Source organism: Pongo abelii, chromosome 20, assembly GCF_028885655.2.
Source record: "Pongo abelii isolate AG06213 chromosome 20, NHGRI_mPonAbe1-v2.0_pri, whole genome shotgun sequence".
Taxonomy (NCBI): Eukaryota; Metazoa; Chordata; class Mammalia; order Primates; family Hominidae; genus Pongo; species Pongo abelii.
This window is the reverse complement of record NC_072005.2, coordinates 19664434-19677428: the sequence shown is the minus strand read 5'-3', so window position 1 is coordinate 19677428 and position 12995 is coordinate 19664434. Positions and strand designations below refer to the sequence as shown.

At 47.9% G+C, this 12995-nt stretch overlaps 1 protein-coding gene across 17 annotated transcripts in view; it reads right to left on the bottom strand.

Moving 5' to 3' along the window:
• Positions 1-12995, bottom strand: part of GATAD2A (GATA zinc finger domain containing 2A) — a 121517-nt gene that overhangs the window by 61751 nt on the left and 46771 nt on the right. For 8 of the 17 annotated variants that reach the window (XM_024236483.3, XM_054538771.2, XM_063719388.1 and 5 more), the window contains exon 2: positions 8926-9014. The exons of 6 other annotated variants lie outside the window; for them this stretch is intronic. The gene's annotated coding sequence lies outside the window, so the exon portion shown is untranslated. Of the gene's footprint in view, positions 1-1556; positions 1573-8854; positions 9015-12995 lie in introns of those variants that run through there. 3 more of the 17 variants (XM_063719390.1, XM_024236482.3, XM_024236487.3) reach the window with 2 other exon arrangements.

Sequence of the window (12995 nt, the reverse complement as noted above, 5' to 3'; positions counted from 1 at the left end):
GTACAACAAGACCCCAACAACCACACAGCCATCAGCCATCAGCCATCAGGGTAGGCAGCCTCTATGTCACCACCAACCATGAGTCCCACAGGAGAACTGCAGGAGGCTGCAGCAAGCCCACTGTACACATGGGAACTCAGAACCGTCTCCCAGCTAAAGATCCAATGCCTGGGAGTATGAGAATGTGGGACACATAAGGGAGAATTCACCAAGGAGGAGCCAACGCAGAAACAGGAAGTGGCGTCAGAGGGCTGGAATCACAAGAGCTACTACCAGCAGAGCCCCACCTCGGCCAGGCCTTATCACAGGCCCTACACTGCTTAAAATCCAAATAAAACAAAACTACCGTGGTGGCTTTTTTTTTTTTTAAGAGACGAGGTCTCACTCTGTTGTCCAGGCTGGAGTGCAGAGCCATAATCATGGCTCACTGCAGCCTCAACCTCCAGGGCTCAAGCAATCCTCCCACCTCAACTTCCTGAGTAGCTGAGACTAAAGGCACGCACCACCACACCTGGCTAATTTTTGTACTTTTTGTAGAGACGAGGTCTCACCATGTTGCCCAGGGTGGTCTCAAACTCCTGGACCCAAGAGATCCACATGCCTTGTCCTCCCAAAGTGCCGGGACCATCAGGCATCACACACGGTGGTTTTACACTAACGCACTATTGGGGAAGTGCCACAGGCCTCAACGTCACAAGGTGTTTCACTCATTTATTCGTCCAAATACCTGCTTAAGTTTCTACTTAGGGATCAGGGACACCCTTGGGGTGCCAACAACGATAGGCCTCCTACTGGGAGCTGCCTCAGGAGCCCCAAGGAGAACACTGGAGTGGGGGGCACAGCAGGCACAGCACATACCGGAGACGCAGGGTTGAAGTCCCTCACACACTGTTCGCTGGGTCCCTAGATCACAACTCTAAGCACTACTGTTCACGAAACAGTCATGTGCAAGTCCAGCTAACCACCTACTTTACCCACTCGCGATGGGCTACGACTGCTGTGGATGGGCAATACCAATGGGGAGGGGAGAATGGTTTTCATCATAGAGTCAGGGTACTGGAGTGGTAGTCAGATGTGCCCCAGGTACTGAGCAGGGAGGGGACAGGAAGGAGGCCCAGAAGCTCATGCCCTCAGCTGTCCGATCAAAGCCAGAAAGCCTGATTCACCCCCAAGGGCTCAGCTTCCTCACCTGTAAAATGGGAACAGCACCCACTTTATTGCTAACACTTCCTGAGGGCTCCATGAAGAGTAGCTACGAGTGTTGTAATTACAGAAAATAAGAGTGTGTAAGAGAGGCTGTCTGGTGGGCTGACAGGCCACAGTCCCTCCTGGCAATTCCAGTCTCTGCTCATGGTTTTCTGCTTGAATTTAAACTACCCCCAAGTGGCCTCTACCTCAGCTTTTATAAATGGCCATTTCCCCTCTTCTAGATGATCCAGTCATGAAGCTCCCTGAGAAAAGACCTGGGCCAAACCCAATTTTCACACTTTTCATTAAGGAAAATTTCAAATCCACCCACAGAGTAGATAATGGTGTGATTAACTGCAGGTGCTTACCACCCAGGTCCACAGCCATCAGGGACCACCCTCGTGTCCTCCACATGCCGCTCCTTTCTCCTTCTCTCTCCCACCAGCTTCCACAAAGCAAATCCTATGAAACATGCATTTGTGCTAAAGGGGTCAGTATTTATCTCTACACAACAAGCATGACCACAACACTGTGATCCCACCTTTGACAATTTCACAAACAATCTTCTGTCTTTGTTGGAGTCATATCTGGCTGAAATCCACAGGTCCCCTTACTGACACAATCATATGCTCAAAGAGTTAGGATGCTTGCCCTGTTTCTCATTGTTGGTTTTGCAAATGGTGGCCCTGTGGCATAAGTCCACATACCCCCAATTTCTCATGAACTAGACCTTGAGGCTTGGTGAGTGCGTGTCCCTGTGGAAGCACAGGACACCCTCCTTGGGGGCTAGCAGCTAGGGAGAATCACTGTCTGGACCTCACAGTCTGGAACCCCTCAATTCACTAGGTTCCTGCAATAAACTTAAAATTCTGTCATTTCATACTAATTTGCTAAAATACATCAATAGCTGTGCTGCCCATTAGCTACATGTGGCTATTTAAATAGACAAAATTAAACCCAGCGTCCTCAGTCATGCTATGTTAAACGTCACGCAGGGCAGACGGTAGAGCATCCCTGTCACCCTAGGCAGTTCTGTGGGCCAGCACTGCCCTGTAAGGGAACCTTGCCCTCGCCCACACTCTCGTTCCTGGAGTGTGCAGCCCACAGAGAAGATGCAGGAAAAATGCCTGTTGCTTTCCCTCTACCCATTTTCAAAACCAGCTAGCTCTCTAACTCCTACCAAAGGGGACCAGTGAGTTTCTTCCTTGTCCTTTAAGCACCAATAAGAAACTGTGGGGTTTGTTTTTTTTTTTTCCAGCTTGGGGGGTCCTGCTACATTGCTCAGGCTAGACTCCAACTCCTGAGCTCAGGCAATCCTATGGCCTTGGCCTCTAGAACAGCTAGGATGGCAGGTACGCATAACCACAGCCAGCTTAAACCCTTGGGTTTTTCTTTTTGTGAGACAGTCTTACTCTGTTGCCCAAACTGGAGTGCAGTGGCACGATCTTGGCTCACTGCAACCTCCGCCTCCCAGGCTGAAGCAATTCTCCTGCCTCAGCCTCTCGAGTAGCTGGGATTACAGGCGTGCGTCACTATCACCCAGCTAATTTTTATATTTTCAGTAGAGACGGGGTTTCGCCATATTGGCCAGGCTGGTCTTGAACTCCTGACCTCAAATGATCCACCTGCCTCAGCCTCCCAAAGTGCTGGGATTACAGGTGTGAGCCACGGCATTCAGCCAGCCTTGGATTTTTAACACATCTAACTCAGGGGCTCCTTGTTCTTGTTCACTCTCACTTGTCCCATCCGTGCCAGCAGGGCCCCTGTGGGTCCTTCTGATACAACCCCAGTGTGTCTTACACAATTACCATGTTCCCAATGCAGAATGAGAATTAAGCGTTTTACTTAAAGTACTTCAGGTCTTGGCCAGGTGCAGTGGCTCACGCCTGTAATCCCAGCACTTTGGGAGGCTGAGGCGGGAGGATCACCTGAGGTCGGAGTTTGAGACCAGCCTGACTAATATGGAGAAACCCCATCTCTACTAAAAAATACAAAATTAGCCAGGCGTGGTGATGCATGCCTGTAATCCCAGCCAATCAGGAGGCTGAGGCAGAAGAATCGCTTGAACCCAGGAGGCAAAGGTTGTGGTGAGCCAAGATCGTGCCATTGCACTCCAGCCTGCGCAACAAGAGCGAAACTCTGTCTCAAAAAACAAAAACCAGGCCAGGCATGGTGGCTCACGCCTGTAATCCCAGCACTTTGGGAGGCTGAGGCGGGTGGATCACGAGGTCAGGAGATAGAGACCATCCTGGCTAACACGGTGAAACCCCGTCTCTACTAAAAATACAAAAAATTTGCCGGGCGTTGTGGCAGGCGCCTGTAGTCCCAGCTACTGCTGGGGAGGCTGAGGCAGGAGAATGGCATGAACCTGGGAGGCGGAGCTTGCAGTGAGCCAAAATCGCGCCACTGCACTTCAGCCTGGGCGACAGAGTGACACTCCGTCTTAAAAAAAAAAAAACAAAAAAAAAACCCAAATTTAAAAATTTGCTGGACATGGTGGTGCACCTGTTGTCCCAGCTACTCGGGAGGCTGAGGTGGAAGGACTGCTGGAGGCTGCAGTGAGCTATGATCATGCCACTGCACTCCAGCCTAGGTGGCAGAGCAAGACCCTGCCCAAAAAAAAAATAAAAAATAAAAAAAAGCTAGTGCTTTGGGTTTTTATTGCATTTTTCTTTTGTGTAGAATATTTTGGTTCTTAATGACATTAATTACTTATTTTCTCCTACAATATATAACACGAATAATGCTAATATTGTTACCCTGAAACCAAAACCAGGATTCCAAAAAACAGCTGAAGATTTTAAGAAAGTTGTTTTTAGCCGGGCATGGTGGCGGGCGCCTGTAATCCCAACTACTCGGGAGGCTGAGGCAGGAGAATTACTTGAAACCTGAAGGCGGAGGTTGCAGTGAGCCGAGATCGCACCACTGCACTCCAGCCTGGGTGACAGAGTGAGGGGAGGGAAGGAACAGAAGGAAGGGAAGGAAAGAAGGAAGGGAAGGAAGGAAAGGAAGGAAAGGGAAGGAAGAAAAGGAAAGGGAAGGAAAGAAGGAAATAAATGTTTGCCTTTATTGGGTATCTCGCTAAAACATTTACAGTCAAACTACTACATTTTAAAGTTATCAGAAATAAGTTGAGAGGTTAAGTCACCAATGTGTGTCACAACTGACATGTACCTAGATTCATTCATTTTTGTCTTTGGTTTTTAAGGGATTGCTTCCCCTTCCACTGCCACCACTTGGCTTTTGTTTTATAATTATGTAAAGCACGTACATGATGCTACAAAGAAAGGACACGTGAAAAAGTCTCCCAGTGCCCTCTCCATCCCTTCTCCTGGAGGTGACAATGAGGTTCCTTTATGGTGTATAAAAATAAAATTAGCGGCTGGGCACAGTGGCTCACGCTTGTAATCCCAGCACTTTGGGAGGCCGAGGTGGGCAGATCACGAGGTCAGGAGATCGAGACCACGGTGAAACCCCGTCTCTACTAAAAATATAAAAAATTAGCAGGGCATGGTGGCGGGCGCCTGTAGTCCCAGCTACTCGGGAGGCTGAGGCAGGAGAATGGCGTGAACCTGGTAGGCGGAGCTTGCAGTGAGCTGAGATCACGCCACTCCACTCCAGCCTGGGCGACAGAGCAAGACTCCATCTCAAAATAAATAAATAGATAAAAATAAATAAACAAATAAAAATAAAAATAAAATGAGCAAACCCCTCTACCTTTCCTTAGGTAAGTGACAGCACACTCCATCTCTTCTTCCTTTACATTGTCCTTTTTTCTGCTTGTCATTTCAACTAGAAATCCCGTCACCACCACAAATGAAGACATCACCTACTCCTTCCTCCCTTCACTCAGGGGCTCAGGCACCACCCCGTAGGCAGAGGCACTACCACAAGTTGCCCAGTCTGACCACTGACACATCTAAGTCACTCCCAGCTTTGTTTGTTTCCGGAGTGTTGCAATGAACACAATCCTTGTAATCCTTCTTTATTTCTGACCATGTTTCGGATACATTTCCAGAAGTGGATTTGCTGCAGCAAAGACTAAAAACATGTCTTTTTGTTTTTTTGTGGTTTTGTTTGTTTGTTTGTTTTGAGATACGGTCTCACTGGGTCATCCATGCTGGAGTGCAGTGGTGTGATCTTGGCTCACTGCAACCTCCACCTCCTGGGTTCAAGCGATTCTCCTGCCTCAGCCTCCCCGGGTAACTGTGATTACAAGCGTGCATCACCACACCCAGCTAATTTTGTACTTTTAGTAAAGATGGGGTTTCACCATGTTGGCCAGGCTGGTCTCGAACTCCTAACCTCAAATGATCCACCCGCCTCAGCCTCCCAAAGTGCTGGGATTACAGGAGTGAGCCACCGCGCCTGGCCACTTGTCCTTTTGCTAGATGTTGCAAATACCCCTGAGAGGAGTTGTGAATTCCAAAAGCAACTACCACGGCACTACCTGACTCCCACCACTAGAACAGTGTCTACTCCAGGTGCTTGCCAACCGAAAAGTCAGAAATGTCTTGGTGGTGCTCCAACATGCAGGATTCTTATATTAGAAAGACTGAGCATCATTCACACCTTGGTCAAGGCCCATGTGCATTACCTGTCCTGTGATGCAATCTGTTTTTCTACAGTCACACCCATTTTTTGATCCTTAACACCCAGCACTAGGCAGTGTGTGCCTGCTTAACAAAGAGAACCTGACAGGCCAAATTCAAGGGCAGACACCAAGTCCATGAGCAGGCAAGACTGCCCCTGTGCCCATAAGAATAAATAAACACACAAGTGGGAGTTGTGTGTAGACTGTGTGCCTCAGACATGGGAGGGAGCTGCTGGGCACACTGAGGGCCAGCCCTCCTCCGGCCCTGCTCCCTCCACTGTGCCCATGTGGTCCTGGGTGACAGGAATGGGGACACCCCAGCCGATCACAGTACATAATTTCCACTGAAAGCAAGTGTGGGCTAGTGCTGAGTGAGACACACCCAAGAGTGGGTGAAACTTGCATTTTGTGGAGAAAATCTAAAATCAATCAATATGCTGGGCTGTCTTACACACCCACAACAAAAAGTGCACACAAGCTGACACATTTATAAGTCCTGAAGAAATAATTATTCAGGGGTGGCTTCCGCCTATTTGACCACTAAGTATCGTGTGCCACGACTGTTTATAGACCGTCCTTTTCTATCAAGTCCCTTCAAGCACAGGCCAAAGGAAAACCTAGGGTGGCCTCTGGAAACTCCCTTCTGAACTCCCAAACTGACTGCCTGAATGCTATGGGCTGGGTCTTCCCTGCTGGCTGGCAACAGAGAAGAGGGAGGTTTCCTCCACTCATTTATTCATTGAACAAGTACCTACTGCTCAGACCATGTGCTTCTGAGTTAAGAAAGGGCCAGGCAGAAGGGGTGGGTACCCAGCCTGGGGCCTAGGAGAAACCAAAGCCAGCCCTTCTGCCCTCAAACAATGCCCTCGGCTGCAGGACAAGAGGCAGTCGCTCGCTTCCCTGGGCTGGCTGTGGGTGCTTCCCCCTCAACAAAGGGGGTGAGCTCAAGCTAGGCACAGTGGCCTGCACCCAGCAGTCCCAGCTATTTGGGAGACTGAGGTAGATCACTTGAGCCCAGGATGCTGAGGCTGCAGTGAGCCATGAACACACCACTGCACTCCAGCCTGGGTGACAGAGCAAGACCCTGTCTCCAAAAAGGAGGTGAGCAAACATGATGAGAGCCACATGGCTTTGTGACTCTGAGTCCCTAGTCCTACTCTCTGTTTCTGTCAATGCCTGACATCCCCCAAATAGTAGTTACGACATAAGAGCACCAGGTAATAGGCTCTGACAAGTCTCAACTCTCTGTAGGAAACTGGCACAGACTTTGAGTCCGAACTTGTCTCCAAAGAGTTTGAGAGCCCTGTGTAAGTGTCAGGGAACGTAAAATAGTGCAGGCGCCATGGATAACAGTCTGGTAATTCCTGAAAAAAGATTTAACAGAAAGTTACCATATGATCCAGTAACTGCACCCCTAAGTATACACTAAGAAGAACGCCACACAGGTATTCAAACAGCTTGTACACGAACGTTAAAAGCAGCACTATTCACAATAACTAAAAAAGTAGAAACAATTCAAATGTCCATCAATGAAATGAATGGATAAACAAAATGTGGTTCATCCATATAATGGAATATCATTCAGCCATAAAAAGGAAAGAAGCACTGATTCATGCTTACAATGTGGATGAACCTCAAAAACACGCTAACAGAAGGCAGACACAAAAGACTACCTACACAAGTGTAAGAGTCCATTTACAATAAATGTCCACAACAGGCAAAAACAGAGACAGAAAGTAGATTAGAGATCATCAGGAGAAAGGGGAGGGGGAGATGAGGAGTGACTGCTAATGAGTATGCTGTTTCCTTTTGGGATAATGAAAATGTTCTGGAAGTAAATAAAGGTGGTAATTGTAGAACTCTTGAATATATATAAAAAACTGAATTACACACTTTAAATGAGTGCATTGTATGGTATGCAAATTACACCTCAAAAAAAATTTTTGGGTGTAATTTGCCTGTATGCCCAACACTTTGGGAGGCCAAAGCAGGAGAATCGCTTGAGGCCAAGAGTTCAAGACCAGCTTGGGCAACACAGCAAACTCCGTCTCTACAAAAAATACAAAAATTAGCTGGGTGTGGTTGCACACACCTGTATTCCCAGCTATTCAGGAGCCCGAGGCAGGGAGGATCGCTTGAGCCCAGGAGTTTGAGGCTGCAGTGAGCTATGATCATGCCATTACACTCCAGCCTGGGTGACAGAGTGAGACCCTGTCTCAAAACATACAAAATAAAAATGTAAGTACCACGAAAGTCTCATTTTGTTTGGAGAACATTCTGGAAATGTTTTCCTGACAACAGAATTACCTGACTACGCCCATATTTTCTTGCCACATGAAGAGCTGAAACCTCACAAAACTGACCACAACACTTGTTCTGTGCCATGGTCAGCAGAGCAGCCACATCTCACACTGCGTGGCCAGCAAGATCCTGTTCGATGGGGCATGAACCCCTAGGCAAGTCACCTGCCAACTCTGGCCCATGTGTGTCCCCGTCTATAAAACGGAGCAGCTGACCCAGGGGCTGCCTCCAAGTTCTAAGACACCTTTCAGTTCTGCGTTCTTCTCCAGGTAGGTAGGCTTGGGCCAAAACATCGCTGACCAGGCTTGATGGTAACAGAGAAAAATCCAAGGTACCCAGCAATGCCCTGGTAGGTTTGGACAGCTCTTGACAGTCTCCGCCTAAGAGCTCCACGCAGCGGGGGCAGCTCAGCTTTGCCATGAGGCACAAGGCAAGGTAAGGGCAACCAGCTCCAAGAACCAGTGCGGGGCCTTGGGCTTTGTGGTGAATAAGGAAAAAGTCTAACGGCATCTATCAGTGCTGGGAAATCATGGGAATGGCCAGACGGCAAAGGCCACTGGCCAGGATTATCCTCTGCCCCTGCCCCTCAGAGAGGACAGGCTCATCTTATTTAGACCTAGGGTTTTCAAATGAATGACCAATTAGAATGGTTTCTTTTTCCCTGAACCTGAAGGGACGGGCCAGGCAGCCCCATACAGACCACACAGTGTGCAATCCCAGGGGGCCTGCCTCCCTCCATCTTCTCTAGGAGGTAGCTGAAGCAGCACTCACTTTAAAGTGTCCAAGAAGCTGACCGAAGCCTGCTGGATGCGTGGAACCTTCCCTCCACCGCAAGCACTCACCTGGCTTCGGGGTATGGGGTGCTGGTCCTACCAGTTGGCCATGGCCACAGTGACGTCAAAAGGCTACTTGAGACAATGTGCTGACCAACCTAAAGCAAAGGACAGAGAAAGAAACACTGTGTTTCCAAGCAAGGTCTCTGGAACATACTAGCATTTCTAAAATGTCTCTAACCCCTGGAATTACATAGCAAAATTTCAGATTTCCTGAGTTTTGCCTCGGCTACCTTCCACAATGGGGACACTCAGAGGAAACAAATTTCTACTGATCTCTGAGGTATGAAACAATACAGTGCCAACCAATGAATGCCAACATCCCAGACACTGTCTTCAATACAGATGGTGACATAAAAAGCAGCCACACGATGAAATACAATTATTTTTATCTTATGCCCAGACTGGAGTGAAGTGGCACGATCTCGGCTCACTGCAACCTCTGCCCCCTGGGTTCACACGATTCTCCTGCCTCAGCCTCTCGAGTAGCTGGGACTACAGGCGCCCACCACTATGCCCGGCTAATTTTTGTATTTTTAGTAGAGACGGGGTTTTGCCATGTTGGCCAGGCTGGTCTCAAACTCTTGACCTCAGGCGATACACCCACCTCGACCTCCCAAAGTGCTCGGATTACAGGCATGAGCCACCGTGCCCAGCCCAGGGTTTTTATTATAATAGTAACGACATTAAAAACAGAAATAGGCCAGGCACGGTGGCTCACGCCTGTAGTCCCAACACTTTGGGAGGCCAAGGCAGGAGGACTGCTTGAGCCTAGCAGTTTGAGACAAGCCTGGCCAACATGGTGAAACTCTGTCTCTACAAAAAATACAAAAATTAGCCAGGTGTGGTGGCGTGTGCCTGTGGTCCCATCTACTTGGGAGGCTGAGGTGGGAGAATCACCTAAGCCTGGAAGTTAAGGCTGCAGTGAGCCAAGATCCCACACCACTGCACTCCAACCTGGGCGACAGAGTGAGACCCTGTTTCAAAAAACAACCCAGAAACCTAGCATTTAATAGGTACTTAGGAGTATGTTCCAGGTACTGTGCTCACACAGCATCTCTGAATCCCCAAGGCAACCGTAGAGGCAGGTTCCTGGATCATGCCCATTTTACAGATATAGGATCTGATGTGTCTGATCTTCAGGAACTTGCCCAGGGTCACAGAGCACACAGGCAGCACCCAGGGCTCATTCTCCCAATGTAACCTCCTCACCATCATGTTCTCTGTCATGGACCCCAGGGAAACCAGCCATCATTCCTGGTGAAGGCAGTGCTAGGTTTACCCTCAAGATGAAGGCATGATGTGCCTGGGAATGGGCGGACTTCACCCTCCAGACTGAGAGGGCTTCACCTCCAAAACCAGAGGTCATGGTCATCCCCATGGGATGCTGTCCAGAGAGAAAGAGGCTGCCTGTCTTACAGACAGGAAAACTAATGCTCAACAATGTTCAGGAACTTCTCTTCCAAGGTCATAGAGAAAATGCCTCGGACTTCCACTTCCGGTTTGTATCGTCAGACGTCCAGGGCTATGGGCCAGACGCTGAACCTTAGGAACCAGCCAAATCCCAGATTCCCAAGCAGTTCTGTCAGTTGTAGCTTGCCAAATAGTGTCAACATCACCTCTGTTGTCATTCTTTGCACCCACATGACTACCAGGAGCTTGCTCTGATATGAAACCTTTATTTTTAAACTAGGTTCACAGCAATTCACAGCTGATAGATGGCGAGAAAGACTCCCACAGCAGAACTTGCAAAAATAAGGATGGGGACAACACCAGTGAACTCTATGGAAAGACCTTTAGGCACCTCCTAAATGAGGCACAGGGCTAGCTCCTCAGGAAGAACCCTTTCTGCCGCTCTTTTTAGCCCCATTCAAGCTGAGAAACCCAATGGGCAGCATTAGTCCTAATTATTTTGTATCTGCCAATCCAAGGCCTCTCTGCCCCAAGGGTGGGAAGCCTCAGAAGCAGGTGTCCTGTGCTGTTCTGCTGCAGGATCAAGGTCTATATATAAAAAATCAGCTGTGTTTCTACACACAGGCACCAACCAATCAGAACTCAAAACCTGAAAAAAGTCATCTACATTAGCACAAAAAAGGTGAAATACTTAAGGATAAAGAAACTACAATGAAACAACAAGAAAAATGAAAGAAGGCCGGGCACAGTGGCTCACGCCTGTAATTCCAGCACTTTGGGAGGCCAAGGCAAGCAGATCAATTGAGCTCAGGAGTTCGAGACCAGCCTGGCCAATATGGCAAAACTCCATCTCTACAAAAAAAATTTTGAAAATTAGCTGGGTGTGACAAGTTAATGGGTGCAGCACACCAGCATGGCACATGTATACATATGTAACTAACCTGCACGTTGTGCACATGTATCCTAAAACTTAACATGTAATAATAATAAAATAAAAATAAAAATAAAAAAAGAAAATTAGCTGGGTGTGGTGGCGTGCACCTGAGATCCCAGCTACTTCTGAGGTTGAGGTGGGAGGATCACCTGAGCCCAGGAGGCTGCAGTGAGCCGTGACTGTGCCACTGCATTCCTGCCTGGGCAACAGAGCAAGACCCTCTCTCAAAAAAAGGGGGGGCATGGGGACGTACTAGTTGCAGTAATAAATGAGAATAATTTTATTTTAGTGTTACACTTTTCATCAATTTCTGTTGTATGTTATACACTCTCTGAACATGTTTAAAAGATGTTTCTAAAGTTGCTGTTTGCATTGAATCAATCACGATAGCCTCACTTGTATAAAACACTTTTATCTCAAAACAAAAAAAAGAAAAAGAAAAGAAAACCGAAGTATATGAAGACAAGTGTCTTGTTCATGGGTCAGAAGGTATCAATTCTCTCCCAAATTGATCTACAGATTCAATGCAACCTCAATCAAAAATTCCCAGCAGATGGTTTGAAGAAATGACAAACTGATTCCAAAATCCACACGGAAGTGCAACGGACCTAGAATAATGAAAACAACACGGAAAAACAGGCACAAATTTGGAGGACTTACCCCAACTGATTTGGAGACTTAACATAAAGCTACATCAAGACAGTATGATATGGACACAAAGACAAGCAGACTGACTGACAGAATAGATGCACGCATGTGGATCACTCATACTTGACAAAGATCCAACTACCCTACTCTACGTGAACACAAGATGCACAAGATCACATCTTCCTGGGGAGGGGGGTGGTGGACGAAGGTCAAATCACAACAAACAGTACATCATACCTACAGTGCAACTGTCAAGAACTCTTAAGGTAACTTCTTTCACACTCTACCACTGCTTTCAAAGCCAGCTTGTGGCAAATCCATTCTCCCAGCAATTAAAATTTGGAGTTGTCCCCTTGGGCAGACTCCACCCACCATCCAGTCCATCAGGAAAGCCTGTTGGTTCTGCCATTAAATATATCTGGAGCCCAACCACTCCTCACACCTCCACTGGCCACACTGTCCTCTACTGGGATGGAGGTCTCCAAACTATATTCTCTGCTTTCACTCCTGGACTCAAAGTTCACTCAGAGTGAAGCCCACCTCTCCTAACCCCAGAGGCCCACACACTGCCTGCAGACCCAAGCATCACATCCCCACTTCAGCCTGCTCACTCTGTTCCAGCCATACTGGCCTCCTGGCCGTGCCTCCAACACACTAGGACCCTCCCCACTTTGAGGTCTTTTTATGTTTTAAACAAAATCCTAGTTCTGTCATTTCATCTATCAATTAACTATTCAATCTGCACCCCAAATTGAAAACGACCTTTAAAAAAACGACTGTCGGCCGAGCACGGTAGCTCATGCCTGTAATCCCAGCACTTTGGGAGGCTGAGGTGGGGTGGATCACTTGAGGTCAGGGGTTCGAAACCACCCTGGCCAACATGGCAAAATCCCGTCTCTACTAAAAATACAAAATTAGCCAGGCATGATGGCACATGCCTGTAATCCCAGCCACTTGGGAGGGTGAGGCAGGAGAATCGCTTGAACATGGGAGGCAGAGGTTGCAGTGAGCTGAAATTGCACCACTGCACTCCAGCCTGGGCAACAAGAGCAAAACTCTGTCTCAAAAAACAAAAACAAAAACA